Source organism: Heterodontus francisci, chromosome 18 (assembly GCF_036365525.1).
Source record: "Heterodontus francisci isolate sHetFra1 chromosome 18, sHetFra1.hap1, whole genome shotgun sequence".
NCBI lineage: Eukaryota > Metazoa > Chordata > Chondrichthyes > Heterodontiformes > Heterodontidae > Heterodontus > Heterodontus francisci.
Window position 1 is genome coordinate 41,041,561 of NC_090388.1, and position 12,706 is coordinate 41,054,266.

The 12,706-nt window shown below is 52.3% G+C and overlaps 1 protein-coding gene and 1 long non-coding RNA gene across 11 annotated transcripts in view; one reads left to right on the top strand and one right to left on the bottom strand.

Annotated features, from left to right (window-relative positions):
• Window positions 1–1,579: 1,579 nt before the first annotated feature.
• On the bottom strand, window positions 1,580–8,829 carry LOC137379573 (uncharacterized). Its single transcript, XR_010976863.1, has 2 exons — window positions 7,899–8,829; window positions 1,580–2,312 (listed from the first exon to the last, which is right to left on the bottom strand). It is a non-coding gene; the product is annotated as an uncharacterized lncRNA (long non-coding RNA).
• immp2l (inner mitochondrial membrane peptidase subunit 2) overlaps window positions 8,786–12,706 on the top strand; it is a 737,403-nt gene continuing 733,482 nt past the window's right edge. For all 10 annotated transcript variants that reach the window (XR_010976862.1, XM_068050588.1, XM_068050589.1 and 7 more), the window contains exon 1: window positions 8,786–8,841. The gene's annotated coding sequence lies outside the window, so the exon portion shown is untranslated. The remainder of the gene's footprint in view (window positions 8,842–12,706) is intronic.

Genomic DNA, 12,706 nt, shown 5'->3' on the forward strand with positions numbered 1-12,706 from the left:
ATACTTCTTAAATGTTGTGAGGGTTCCTGCCTCTACCACCTCTTCAGGCAGTATGTTCCAGATTCTAACCACCCTCTGGGTGAAAACCTTTTCCTCAAATCCCCTCTAAACCTTCTGCCCCTTATCTTAAATCTATGCCCCCTGGTTATTGACCCCTCCGCTAAGGGAAAAAGTTTCTTCATAGCTAACCTATCAATGCTCCTCATAATTTTGTATACCTCAATCAGGTCCCCCCTCAGCCTTCTCTGCTCTAAGGAAAACAACCCCAGCCTTTTCAGTCTCTTCACAGCTGAAATGCTCCAGCCCAGGTAACATCCTGGTGAATCTCCTTTGCACCCTCTCCAGTGCAATCACATCCTTCCTATACTGTGATGCCCAGAACTGTACACAGTACTCTAGCTGTGGCCTAACTAGCGTTTTATACAGCTCCATCGTAACCTCCCTGCTCTGAGATTCTATGCCTCGGCTAATAAAGGTAAGTATCCCACATGCCTTCCTAACCACCTTGTCTACCTGTGCTGCTGCCTTCAGTGATCTATGGACAAGTACAGCAAGGTCCCTCTGTACTTCCTAGGGTACCATCATTGTATATTCCCTTGCCTTGTTAGTCCTCCCAAAATGCATCACCTCACACTTCTCAGGATTAAATTCCATCTGCCACTACTCCGCCCATCTTACCAGCCAAACGATATTGTCCTGTAATCTAAGACTTTCCTCCTCACTATTTATGACACCACCAATTTTCGTGTCATCTGCAAACTTACTGATCATACCTCCTATATCCATGTCTAAATCATTAATGTACACTACTAACAGCAAGGGTCCCAGCACCGATCCCTGCGGTACCCCACCGGTCACAGGCTTCCACTCACAAAAACAACCCTCGAACATCACCCTCTGCTTCCTGCCACTAAGCCAATTTTGGATCCAATTTGCCAAATTGGCCTGGATCCCATGGGCTCTTAACTTCTTAACCAATTGCCCATGCGGGACCTTATCAAAAGCCTTACTGAAGTCCATGCAGACTATATCAACTGCATCACCCTGATCGGCACATCTAGTCACCTCCCTGAAAAATTCAATTAAGTTAGTTAGACACAATCTCCCCCTGACAAAGCTATGCTATCCCTGATTAATCCCTGCCACTCCAAGTGGAGATTAATCCTGTTCCTCAGAATGTTTTCCAATAGTTTCCCTACCACTGATGTTAGACTCACCGGCCTGTTATTACCTGGTTTATTGCTGCTACCCTTCGTGAATAATAGTATCACATTCGCTGACCTCCAATCCTCTGGTACCTCTCCTGTCGCCAGAAAGGATTTGAAAATTTGAGTCAGAGCTCCTGCTATCTCCTCCCTTGCCTCACATAACAGCCTGGGATATATCTTATCTGGGCCTGGGGATTTATCCACTTTTAAGCCATTAAAACAGCTAATACTTCCTCCCTTTCAATTCTAATATGTTCAATTATATCACAATCCCCCTCCCTGAGCTCTACACCTACATCGTCCTTCTCCATAGTGAACACAGATGAAAAGTAATCATTCAAAACCTCACCTATGTCCTCTGTGTCTTTAAATCAACAAATTAACCGTTTAATTGGAAAAACTAAATTCTTAAACACTACTAAGATATAAACAACATTTAAGATAGAAAAAAATTAGAGTCCTTGCAGATTTATGCTCCTGTCGGATGTGGAACAGTCCAAGGTTGCTTGAATTCCTCACAGCCGCTTAACGGGGGGAAAAAAGGTTCAACAGTAGAACAGTTCATAGTCTAATTCAGAAGTCGAGATTGTTGCTCCTTTTCCAGCAATGAATTTCAACAATTATCAACTTGCAAACACTTTTTAGTGTATCAATTTGGCTTTAGAATTTTTGAGGGATAAAAGATTGTCACAGTCTAACTTCCCTTCCTTCAGTTTAAATGATCGGAGATCTCTGTTCTGGCTTGACTTTTTAGAATTTTGAGAGAGAATAATAAATAAACAGACTAAATTCTCTTCCTTCAGTTTAAATGGTCTGAGAGCGCTCCTTTCAGGTGCTAACACACAGCTGTCTGTTTCTCCTGTTAGAACAGTCTGTCAATTAAAAGCCAGTTCAAAAGATAATTGCAACATTGTATATCTGGTCCTTGGTCTCTGAATGGCTATTGCCAGATAACCAGGATGCATTCTTTGAAGCTGGTTGGTTCCCTTTCCGTATGGTTGTATCCAATGGCAACCAAAATGCACTTTCTTGAGCTCCTGAGACTTGCTGGTTCTTAAAGCAGTACGGCTCCTTTTCCAGCCTTAAAGGCACACCGCATTCTTCCTGAAAAAAAAACTACAGGATCACAACACCTCTGTCCCTGGCAGAATGAAATGCCACTCCTGGAATGCATTTATTACAATGGGTAAAAAAATACAAATTGAAAAAAACGCTAACACATTTTCTTTTGCATTTACAGGCATACACTTTTCTAAAATGTAAAGACAACAGCAACAAGTTCCACCAGAACATTTCGGCTTTAAATTTTCAAAAGATTGTCCCAACAAACCCATTTCAGATTTGCAAGCATACTCTTCCAATTGTTTCGTGTTTTCCTTCCAAGTATCCCTATTGCCCATCACCTCAGCCAACTGCACAGCTAGGAGCACTGACCACTACTGGGTTCACTATTCTGAGAAGTTTCTTGAGTACCCCTTAACCCATGTGGCATCACTTGATACTGGAAAACCCTGTCCGGTGTAACAGAACCTGACTTTTTCTTACTCTGGGGTGTCGGAGAAATTTGACAGTCTCCCTCCAACATATTTGTCCTTTAAGACACATACTGTCCTTTAAATGAAAATTTGAGTAGGAGTTTGCCTTCTTTACCACAGTGATTTTTCTAGTCTATGCAAGCTGGAGCTGATCCACCAGGTTTAGTCATCAAAACCATCTGCGAATTTCAGCTGTCCTGACTAGGTTCAACTAAGCTGCCTTCAGCATGCATTGTACCTCTGCTTTCAGTTGGGCTTGTCTGTCTGGACCTAAGCAGCAAGGATGTTGTTTTAAAGGAATGGTTCCCTCATACCCTCGTCATGTGTGGCTAAGGTTATACATCCTGGCTTATCCCTACAAACTTTTTGAAATGTTGTGAAAACCCTGGTTAAGACTTCACGCTGTTTTGCCTCTGATGTACAAGCCTATTGTTTAATTTTCCTAGCCATTCTGTAGTCGCTAATTGGATAGTTGGAAGTTCAATCTGAGAATTTTCTAGACCTGCTTCTGCCTCATCCTCACTATCCTTTTCCTTCTCAACAGTGCCGATTACCTGACATACCTGTACTGGCTTATCCTCCTCTGTGCGGTAATATTGTTTTGAGCATATTAATGTGACACAACCGGTTCTTCTTTCAGCGATCGGGGTGCCAATCAAGTAATCTACCTTACCCCCTCTATTGATCACTCCATATGGGCCATTGAACCGTGCCTTTAATGTTTCTTCCTGTAATGGTAACAACACTAATACTTCATTCCCTGGTTTTATGGTAGGTTGTGGTTTTCCCACCATTTGACAGGTATGGCATGTCCTACAAAATTCTCACATCCTTTGTAAGGCTTGGCCAGTAATAATGTTTGCTTATGTGTGATGTGATCTTTTGAATTCCCCTATATCCTGGAAAAGGAATGTCATGTCCTTAATGTCTTAATGTCCTTAATAATCCTTGTCGATATTTAGGTGGTACCACTATCTGTTCAACAATTGTCCAGTTTTAGTCGGCAGGTCTATGAGGCGATCTCCATTTTCTCCTCAAAACCCCGTTTACCATATAATAGCATTCTGGAACTCCTTTCGCCTCAGCTTCTGACAGAGCCACCTGTGTCATTTGGTGTATCTCTGGATCAGCCTGCTGTGCTACAATGATAGACGATCTGTTAAACAATTCATTTGGATTATGTAAATCCCCAAATAAGGTTTCAGGTACTTGGCTATCTATTTGTGGTGCCACTTTTACCTCCGACAATGGATCCAGTTTAGCCATTGCTCGGGTAACTACACATGCAGGAAATATTCCCGGAACTTGTACCTATAATTGCTCCGTTTCCTTCATTTCACTTGGTTCCTCTGTAACTATAGTAGAAACTGATACTTTTGATCCAGCCAAATCATTTCCTTGGAGTAGATCCATTCCCTTTACTGGTAAACTGAGGACAACACCTACAGTTACTATCACAGATATTAAGTCACTTTCTAGGCGTACTTTATACAAAGTTACGGGTATACACACCCCACCAATTCCATTAACTAAACCTTTAGCGTTCAAGGCGCTCTTTGGTGGAAACCTCATATCTTTCCTCAGCAAGAGTGTTTGGGTTGCTCCTGTGTGCCTGAGTATAATAGGTTTTCCTGCCTCACTTACAGGATACGGAGTTACTCTCCCCTTTGACAAAAATTCATCATAACTCTCATGTATTTTATTCTTAACCTCTGCACTCCTTTTAGTTTTAGTATCTGGTTTCACATTCACAGCTGTCGTTAAAGCTGTAGCCTGGTCTGCTATATTGTCAGTCTTTTCCTCTGCACTAACGTTGTGTACCCCAACAATTCTTGTGGGTTTACCTTGCAATTTCCAGCACTCTATACAAAGATGACCCATTTTGTTGCAATGATAGCACTTTGGCTTGCGAACCTCACCTCTCCCCTCAGCACCTTCCTTTCTGACCTGAGGTGGTGATCCTGGGGCATTCCCAGCTGTTCCTTCTTGTCCCCAGCTACTTGCCTTCCTTTCACTCTCTCACTTTCTATCCTTCTCGGGTTTATGGGGGTGATGGATAAAATAGGTTGGCTTATTCACAAGCTCAAAATCATCAGCAATCTCTGCTGTTTGCCTAGTTTTCAAAACTTTCAGGTTATCTATGAGTTCTCGCTACTGAAGGAATGGAGATTTTAAACTCTTCTAAGGGAATCAATTCTCGAAGGTTCTCATGTGGTTTCTATCTTTAATGCCCTTATCCAACGGTTAAAATTCATTTTCTCACCCTCCCAAATTCTAAATGTCTGCCCAGTCAATCTCCGTAAATTCCTAAACTTTTGACAGTAAGCTTCAGGAACTAACCCATAGGCAGCGAGAATAGCCTTTTTTGCTATCTCATAATCAGCAGAAGCCTCTTCAGGAAGCATGGCAGAAGCTTCATTAGCTCTGCCTACCAGCCTGCCCTGAATAAGCAATGTCCAGCTTTCTTGCGGCCATTTCATCTGTTTGGCTTTTTTTTTTTTAAAAAGATATGAAAAATGCCTCTATGTCCCTTTCCTCGAACTTAGGAAGAGCCTGTATAAACTTAAACAACTTCTCACTGGGACCTGATCTAAATTCAGATTCATCCTGACCCTTTTGTCTTAGTTCCATCTCTTTTAGCCTAAATTCCCTCTCTTTCTCCCTGTCTTCCAATCCAAGTTTTTTTCGTTTCTAACTGAATCTTAGCTAATACTGCTGCATCACTCTCGGAGCTACTACCTTCTTGTTCCTCGTATAGCCCTTCATCAGTATCATCAGCATCATCTACTAATTCCTGATGTTCGGCTGTTATGTCAATCATCTCTGCTCTTTTGGCACCTGATTTTAATTCCAATCCCAATTTCGCTGCCAATTCTTTTAATTTGTTCTTAGTTAAAGTTATCAAGTGACTAAGGGAAACATTCTGCTTTCCCCAAAACTCTGTAATGGCATTAATGGTTATAGCAATGGTATAGACTGTATCTTATTATACAAAAGACCTGTTTCTTTTAATTTCTTTGTAATTGGTGTTAGATTTAGACCCCAACAATCAAGTTTCCAATTGCTATGATCCCGGGCGCAACAGCAATTGAATATGATGCCAAATGCAACACCCCAATTTAAATATGATATCCCAGAGACGAGTAGTTAATATGATGCCAAATGCAAGCCCTCCAAATTAGTCTGATTCTGAACCCAGACACGAGCCGCTTAATTAAATATGATTCAATCTCAAGTGAGCCCCCAATTAATATGATTCAATCTCGCAGACGAGCCCCCAATCCATATATGATTCAAATCAAGGACGAGAAACCCAATTAATATGTTACGACGAACCGCTCCAGTCAAAGCCCCCAGTCAAAATATATGATGCTGATTGTGGTGGGAGAATCGCACTTTTAATTCAATCCCATCCCTCCACAGATCGCCCATCATTTTAAACTTTTCAAATTAAAGAAAGACCTAGCCAAATTGTACCATCTATTAACCCCCGAATGAGGCTAACCAAGTGTCTTTATAATCCAATTAACTGTTTAATTAGAAAAACTACATTCTTAAACACTAAGATATAAACATTTAAAATAGAAAAAATTAGAGTCCTTGCAGATTTACGCTCCTGCCGGATGTGGAACAGTCCAGGGTTACTTGAAGTCCTCACAGCTGTCTGATGGTGAAAAAAAAGGTTCTTCAACAGTAGAACAGTCCGTAGTCTAATTCAGAAGTCAAAATTGTTGCTTTCCTTCTCCAGCGATGCATTTCAACAATTAACAACTTGCAAACACTTTTTACTGAATAAATTTGGATTTAGAACTTTTGAGGGATAAAAGATTGTCAGTCTAACTTCCCTTTCTTCAGTTTAAATTATCAGATCTCTGTTCTGGCTTGACTTTTTAGAATTTTGAGAGAGGACAATTAACGAACAGACTAAATTCACTTCCTTCAGTTTAAATGGTCTGCGAGTGCTTCTTTCAGGTGCTAACACACAGCTGTCTGTCTGTTTCTCCTGTGAGAACAGTCTGTGTCAACTAAAAAGCCAGTTCAAAAGATAATTGCAACATTGTATATCTGGTCCTTGATCTCTAAATGGCTGTTGCCGGGTAACCAGGATACATTCTTTGAAGTTGGTTGGTTCCCTCTCCGTATGGTTGTATCTGACAGCAACCAAAATGCACTTGCTGTAACTTCAGAGACTTGCTGGTTTTTAAAGCAGCACGGGTCCTTTTCCAGCCTTAAAGGCACACCGTATTTTCCCCAAAAAAACCTACAGGCTCATAACACTACTGCATCTTCTAGCCGGTATGCGGAGCCACGCCAGTAAGTAGGTGAACGTGTACGAGAAAAGTGCCCTGCCTCCTAGGCCTCCAAAACAACCCAGGTGGCCGAGGCTGGTGCCACCACGTCTCTCCCGACTCCCATTCCCTAGTCATGCATGCGGCTGGCATCTATCATAATCACATTCCCCCAGCCGGGGTGGGGGAGTGTCCACATGGAAGGAAGGCATAGCTCAAAACCAAGCACCTCAAGGCGAGCCATTTAGATAGCACGAGCCAGTTCGTGTGCGATTGAGAGCCCGCAAGTGATCCCCTGTCCGATTCTGTGACTGTGCATGCTTTGGCAGCGCATTCACGTCCCACAGCCAGACTGGGGTGTGGGAGCGAGAAAGAGGAGGGTACTGAGCTGGCAGCCTTGACAGACATGGAGCTCTCCCTTCCTCTGCATCGCTCCCATAAAAGGAGGAGACGTTGCTCCTCGAAAGCAGGGGTGAGCCTGCAGAAGGGACATCCCTCCAAGGAAGAGGAGTCAATGGCCCTCGTGGATCCTGCCACATCCCCCTGGACTACCACGCGCTGTCAGCAAGAATCATCCATTCCTCAGAAGGGTGAGACCGATCCTTTTGTCCAGCCTGTCTGCAGAGAGAGAAATGAGTTATCCTTTCAGGTTGATGACCTTTTGTTAGAAGTGGAAAAAACTATTTAACAGATTTTAATTAAGCAAGTACAGAGGCAGGGAACGGTGAGCGAAGGAACAAAAAAGGGAAGGTCTGTTATAGGAAGGAAGGAGAGATTAAATAACAAAAGGAATGATGGTACAAGACAAAAAGGTAAGGTTATGGATGTCTTCAGAGGAGGTGCAACTCGGAAAACAGAATCCTCACCAGTATGGAGAGCTGGGCGAGGTTGAGGTCAACCTGTTGGCAGTCTGTCCATCGAGGATCCAGAAAGGAACAGGTCATCTTGACCAGTTAAGAAGATTGGATTGTTAAAATTTTCCCTATTTTATTACAAAGTCCCAGGTCCAAAGCACTTCGCGAGGGTTGTGCGGCAATGGCTCTTCCCTCTTCTTGTGGACCAGATAGGGATTTTTAAGGATCTAATCAGAACGCTACTGGAGCAAGCTTTTGCCAGACTCAGAAAGGTTAAAAGATAGTTATGTTATTCGAAGTCCAGCAAGATAATCCATAAACAGCGTTCATTTATCGTGTATATACAAACAAAAAAAAGTGCTGGAAAATACTCAGCAGGTCTGGCAGCATCGGTGGAGAGAGAAGCAAAGTTAACATTCCAGGTCTGTGACCTCTCAATAAAACTGAGATTGAAAACCGTGCCAGAGCCCCCGGGGTTGGAACGGGGCCCAGGGAAGGAGTCGATCCCCCCGGGTGAAGGCCGGGGTTGGAACGGGGCCCAGGGAAGGAGTCGATCCCCCCGGGTGAAGGCCGGGGTTGGAACGGGGCCCAGGGAAGGAGTCGATCCCCCCGGGTGAAGGCCGGGGTTGGAACGGGGCCCAGGGAAGGAGTCGATCCCCCCGGGTGAAGGCCGGGGTTGGAACGGGACCCAGGGAAGGAGTCGATCCCCCCGGGTGAAGACCGGGGTTGGAACGCGGCCCAGGGAAGGAGTCGATCCCCCCGGGTGAAGGCCGGGGTTGGAACGGGACCTAGGGAAGTAGTCTATCCGCCAGGATTGGAATGGGGCCCCAAGAAGGCACCCATCCGCAGGGTTAAGGGCGGGAGGAAGTGACGGAATAATATGGGGGTTGTCCAAGGGGGAGGGGCTTGGTTAGGCGCTCTTTGAGGTGCCGGGACAGTGACAATCGGTTAAACGGTAATTAGCGGCTCTGGAAACTTTTTTAGAGTTGACATTGTGTTTTCTTTCTGAGTTGAGGGCTGAGGATGGATTGGGAAGAGTTTGTGGCGTTGGGTTTATATCCACACCCGCGGTGTCAGTGAAACTGTTTCCGGTGCAGCAGCGGCGGAGCTTGTGGGGAGGGGGTGACTCGCCAATTCCTGACATGAAATAACCGCTGAGAGGCGCGCCTGTCGGCCTCAAACACCGGATATGAGCCCACCTGCCCCCGCCACCTACTCTCTCCGTCCTCCCCCTTCATCTCCACCTCCATCCCTCTTCTTCCCCCCCCCCCCCCCCAAATCCCTCTTCTTCCCCCCCCCCCAAATCCCTCTTCTTCCCCCCCCCAAATCCCTCTTCTTCCCCCCCCCAAATCCCTCCTCTTCCCCCCCCCCAAATCCCTCTTCTTCCCCCCCCAATCCCTCTTCTCCCCCCCCATCCCTCTTCTCCCCCCCCATCCCTCTTCTCCCCCCCCATCCCTCTTCTCCCCCCCCATCCCTCTTCTCCCCCCCCATCCCTCTTCTCCCCCCCATCCCTCTTCTCCCCCCCCCCCCAATCCCTCTTCTCTCCCCCCCCCCCCAATCCCTCTTCTCTCCCCCCCCCCCGTCCCTCTTCTCTCCCCCCCCCGTCCCTCTTCTCTCCCCCCCCCCGTCCCTCTTCTCTCCCCCCCCCGTCCCTCTTCTCTCCCCCCCCCCCGTCCCTCTTCTCTCCCCCCCCCCCCCGTCCCTCTTCTCTCCCCCCCCCCCCCCCGTCCCTCTTCTCTCCCCCCCCCCCCCCGTCCCTCTTCTCTCCCCCCCCCCCCCCCGTCCCTCTTCTCTTCCCCCCCCCCCCCGTCCCTCTTCTCTTCCCCCCCCCCGTCCCTCTTCTCTTCCCCCCCCCCGTCCCTCTTCTCTTCCCCCCCCCCCCCCGTCCCTCTTCTCTTCCCCCCCCCCCCGTCCCTCTTCTCTCCCCCCCCCCCCCCCCCCGTCCCTCTTCTCTCCCCCCCCCCCCGTCCCTCTTCTCTCCCCCCCCCCGTCCCTCTTCTCTCCCCCCCCCCCGTCCCTCTTCTCTCCCCCCCCCCCGTCCCTCTTCTCTCCCCCCCCCCGTCCCTCTTCTCTCCCCCCCACCCCCGTCCCTCTTCTCTCTCCCCCCCCCCCCCCCCCCCCCCGTCCCTCTTCTCTCTCCTCCCCCCCCCCCCCCCCCCCCCCCCGTCCCTCTTCTCTCCCCCCCCCCCCGTCCCCCGTCCCTCCTCTCCCCCCCGGTCCCTCTTCTCTCCCCCCCCCCCCCCCCCCGTCCCCCGTCCCTCCTCTCCCCCCCGGTCCCTCCTCTCCCCCCCCCAGTCCCTCTTCTCTCCCCCCCCCCCCGGTCCCTCTTCTCTCCCCCCCCCCCCCCGGTCCCTCTTCTCTCCCCCCCCCCCCCCCCCCCCCCGTCCCTCTTCTCTCCCCCCCCCCCCCCCCCCCCCCGTCCCTCTTCTCTCCCCCCCCCCGTCCCTCTTCTCTCCCCCCCCCCCCCGTCCCTCTTCTCTCCCCCCCCCCTCTTCTCTCCCCCCCCCCCCCCCCGTCCCTCTTCTCTCCCCCACACCCCCCCCCCGTCCCTCTTCTCTCCCCCCCCCCCCCCCCGTCCCTCTTCTCTCCCCCCCCCCCCCCCCCCGTCCCTCTTCTCTCCCCCCCCCCCCCGTCCCTCTTCTCTCCCCCCCCCCCCCCGTCCCTCTTCTCTCCCCCCCCCCCCCCGTCCCTCTTCTCTCCCCCCCCCCCCCCGTCCCTCTTCTCTCCCCCCCCCCCCCCGTCCCTCTTCTCTCCCCCCCCCCCCCCGTCCCTCTTCTCTCCCCCCCCCCCGTCCCTCTTCTCTCCCCCCCCCCGTCCCTCTTCTCTCCCCCCCCCCCCCGTCCCTCTTCTCTCCCCCCCCCCCCCGTCCCTCTTCTCTCCCCCCCCCCCCCCCGTCCCTCTTCTCTCCCCGTCCCTCTTCTCTCCCCGTCCCTCTTCTCTCCCCGTCCCTCTTCTCTCCCCGTCCCTCTTCTCTCCCCGTCCCTCTTCTCTCCCCGTCCCTCTTCTCTCCCCGTCCCTCTTCTCTCCCCGTCCCTCTTCTCTCCCCGTCCCTCTTCTCTCCCCGTCCCTCTTCTCTCCCCGTCCCTCTTCTCTCCCCGTCCCTCTTCTCTCCCCGTCCCTCTTCTCTCCCCGTCCCTCTTCTCTCCCCGTCCCTCTTCTCTCCCCGTCCCTCTTCTCTCCCCGTCCCTCTTCTCTCCCCGTCCCTCTTCTCTCCCCCCCCCCCTCCCCGTCCCTCTTCTCTCCCCCCCCCCCCCGTCCCTCTTCTCTCCCCCCCCCCCCCCGTCCCTCTTCTCTCCCCCCCCCCCCCGTCCCTCTTCTCTCCCCCCCCCCCCCCGTCCCTCTTCTCTTCCCCCCCCCCCCCCCCCGTCCCTCTTCTCTTCCCCCCCCCGTCCCTCTTCTCTTCCCCCCCCCCCCCCGTCCCTCTTCTCTTCCCCCCCCCCCCCCCGTCCCTCTTCTCTCCCCGTCCCTCTTCTCTCCCCGTCCCTCTTCTCTCCCCGTCCCTCTTCTCTCCCCGTCCCTCTTCTCTCCCCGTCCCTCTTCTCTCCCCGTCCCTCTTCTCTCCCCGTCCCTCTTCTCTCCCCGTCCCTCTTCTCTCCCCGTCCCTCTTCTCTCCCCGTCCCTCTTCTCTCCCCGTCCCTCTTCTCTCCCCGTCCCTCTTCTCTCCCCGTCCCTCTTCTCTCCCCGTCCCTCTTCTCTCCCCCCCCCCCCCCCCGTCCCTCTTCTCTCCCCCCCCCCCCCGTCCCTCTTCTCTCCCCCCCCCCCGTCCCTCTTCTCTCCCCCCCCCCCCGTCCCTCTTCTCTCCCCCCCCCCCCCCGTCCCTCTTCTCTCCCCCCCCCGTCCCTCTTCTCTTCCCCCCCCCCCCCCGTCCCTCTTCTCTTCCCCCCCCCCCCCGTCCCTCTTCTCTTCCCCCCCCCCCCCCGTCCCTCTTCTCTTCCCCCCCCCCCCGTCCCTCTTCTCTTCCCCCCCCCCCCCCCGTCCCTCTTCTCTTCCCCCCCCCCCCCCCGTCCCTCTTCTCTTCCCCCCCCCCCCCCGTCCCTCTTCTCTTTCCCCCCCCCCCGTCCCTCTTCTCTTTCCCCCCCCCCCCCGTCCCTCTTCTCTTTCCCCCCCCCCCCCGTCCCTCTTCTCTTTCCCCCCCCCCCCGTCCCTCTTCTCTTCCCCCCCCCCCCGTCCCTCTTCTCTCCCCCCCCCCCCGTCCCTCTTCTCTCCCCTTTCGCCCCCCTCTCCCCTTTCGCCCCCCTCTCCCCTTTCGCCCCCCTCTCCCCTTTCGCCCCCCTCTCCCCTTTCGCCCCCCTCTCCCCTTTCGCCCCCCTCCTCCCCTTTCGCCCCCCTCCTCCCCTTTCGCCCCCCTCCTCCCCTTTCGCCCCCCTCCCCCCCTTTCGCCCCCCTCCCCCCCTTTCGCCCCCCTCCCCCCCTTTCGCCCCCCTCCCCCCCTTTCGCCCCCCTCCCCCCCTTTCGCCCCCCTCCCCCCCTTTCGCCCCCCTCACCCCCTCTCACCCCCTTTCGCCCCCCTCACCCCCTTTCGCCCCCCTCACCCCCTTTCGCCCCCCTCACCCCCTCTCACCCCCTTTCACCCCCCTCACCCCCTTTCACCCCCCTCACCCCCTTTCACCCCCCTCACCCCCCTCACCCCCTTTCTCCCCCTTTCCCCCCTCCCCCTTTCCCCCCTCCCCCTTTCCCCCCTCCCCCTTTCCCCCCTCCCCCTTTCCCCCCCCTCCCCCTTTCCCCCCCCTCCCCCTTTCCCCCCCTCCCCCTTTCCCCCCCCCTCCCCCTTTCCCCCCCCCTCCCCCTTTCCCCCCCCCCCTCCCCCTTTCCTCCCCTCC